Source organism: Juglans microcarpa x Juglans regia, chromosome 3S, assembly GCF_004785595.1.
Source record: "Juglans microcarpa x Juglans regia isolate MS1-56 chromosome 3S, Jm3101_v1.0, whole genome shotgun sequence".
Taxonomy (NCBI): Eukaryota; Viridiplantae; Streptophyta; class Magnoliopsida; order Fagales; family Juglandaceae; genus Juglans; species Juglans microcarpa x Juglans regia.
In genome coordinates, this window is record NC_054599.1 from 11,587,479 (window position 1) to 11,590,100 (window position 2,622).

General features: G+C 35.9%; 1 pseudogene; it reads right to left on the reverse strand.

The window, feature by feature from the left end:
• Positions 1-775: 775 nt before the first annotated feature.
• Positions 776-2,290, reverse strand: LOC121258688 (annotated as a pseudogene).
• Positions 2,291-2,622: the final 332 nt, after the last annotated feature.

Sequence of the window (2,622 nt, forward strand, 5' to 3'; positions counted from 1 at the left end):
TTGTTAAATGAAAATGACTGAAAATGAAAGGATTGAATGAAAGGAAAGGACTGAAAGGAAATGAACGTTTCAATGCATGAAAATATGTAACAACCATATGAATAAATGATGGTACCAAACGACTGGGCAGATTACAATGTCGGGTAAGTAGTATTGGTAGTGTACCGAGTACTGCCCCCCGACCAAAAGGGATTCTCAACCCGTGGCCATGGATGGAATCCAGGTCCAATGGAAAGTGATGAGAAAGAATGTATGAATGCATGAACTCTTTAAGAAATGAAGGTACTGACAGGAGAAACGTTTTACGAAAAGAAAACTAAAGAAAAACCCTGCCTAGTGATGTTTTCAAAATGAATGCATGTCTTATGTACATATAGTATGTATGGAGTGATGAATGCATGACTGAAAACCTATGTTAATATATTTTAACTGGATGAAGTAATGCTTACTGAGTCATTGACTAATTTTAGTTTTTATGTGTGCCACTCCCCCCATAGGAACTTAATGAGCAGTACGCGTCAGGATGGACACGGCCCAAGGGGAAGAGCACATAAGTCTAGGCATGAGACTTTTAATTGTATGAGAAACCTTTTTACTCTAAGGTTTATGTTTTCCGCTATAAACCTCTTTTGTTCTCAAAGAACATTTTTATTTTATAACATAGAGTCATGCACCCTGGGTATGGAAGTAAAAAGTTTTAAAACCAACGGTAATTCCCGTTGTCTTTTCTAAAATCATTTTATAAAAAGTCTCACTACAAGGACAAACGTTACACCTAATGATTTTGTTGGGACTTGAATAAATCAGGATTATCATAGAAAAGGTTATGTACCTTGACCATGAAACGTTTCTTATCTTGGGCATTGCAATGAGATGGTGTTTTTCCTGTGATGATAAAATTGAGAATATCATAATACCAAGGTAAACTAGCAATGGAAAACAATTGCTCATCAGGGAATAAATCCTTGATAGGCAACGCATCCATAGAATCATCAAAAGTAAGGTGTGATAGATGATCTACCACCACATTTTTGACTCCTTTTTTTATCTTTAATAGTAATGTTAAATTCTTGGAGTAGAATGATCCACTTAATCAATCGTGGCTTAGCATCTTTTTTCGAAAGAAGATACTTCAAGGCTACATGGTCAATAAAAACAACAACAGGAGAGCCAAGAATATATGCACAAAATCTATCTAGAGCAAACACCATAGTCAGTAATTCTTTTTCAGTTGTAGAATAATTCATTTGAGCACCATTAAAGTCTTACTTGCATAATAGATCACATATGGTTTTTTATCCTTACGTTGCCCTAGAATAACTCCTATTGCATAACCACTTGCATCACACATGATTTGAAAAGGCATAGTCCAATGTGGTGGTTGCATGATTGGTGCAATGGTAAGCATGTCTTTTAGCTTATCAAAATCTTTTTGGCAACCTTGGGTCCATTCAAAGGGAGTGTCATTTGTTAGAAGGTTGCACATAGGTCTAGATATGGAACTAAAGTCTTTTATGAACCTTCTATAAAATCTAGCATGCCCTAAACATGATCTAATATCTTTAACAGTCTTAGATGTGGGCAAATTAGAAATTAGATAAAGTGTTGCTTTGTCAACCTCTACGCCCTTGGAAGACACAATTTGGCCTAACACAATCCCTTTCAAGATCATGAAATGACACTTCTCCCAATTTAACAACAAATTCTTTTCTTCACACAAAGTGAAGATGCTTGCAAGTTAGAAAGACAGCCATCAAAAGAGTCACCAAACACAGTAAAGTCATCCATGAAAACCTCCAAATAATGTTTTATCATATCACTAAAACTACTCAACATGCATCTTTGAAAAGTAGTAGGTGCATTACATAAACCAAAGGGCATTCTCTTGAATGCAAAGGTACCAAAAGGGCAAGTCAAAGTGGTTTTCTCTTGATCTTCATGTGCAATTTCAATTTGATAATACCCAATCCAAAAAGCAATAATATTCATGACCAGCTACCCTCTCCCTCTCTAAGATTTGATGCAAGAAAGGCAAAAGGAAATGGTCTTTCTTAGTGACAACATTCAACCTCCTATAGTCAATACACATGCGCCAACCCGTGACAACACGAGCTAGGATCAACTCATTATTCTCATTCTTGACTACAGTTATTCTTGATTTCTTAGGCATAACTTGTGTAGGACTTACCCATTTACTATCGACAATGGGGTATATGATACTCAAATCTAATAATTTTAGCACTTAAGTCCTAACTACCTTTTTCATTGTAGGGTTTAACCTACGTTGCATCTCCCTAGATAGTTTAGCATCGTCCTCCAAATAGATTTTGTGAGTGCGAACTAGAGGACTGATACCCTAGGTGTCAGCAATGCTCCACCTTATAGCACTTTTGTGCCTTTCGAAAACATTCAATAATTTACTCTCTTGCATATTGTTAAGTTTAGTCAAAACTGTCCTTCAACAAGTGTTTCAATAAAATTAATTTCATGAACATCCTCTTCATCTCTAGGTAGCTTACAAGTATTGAAAATATTAAGCTCTAAAGTCATATTGCCAAAAGATTGTTCTAAAAGCAAATTCTTACAATTGATCAAAGCATTAGACGTAGTGTGGAAGGGGCG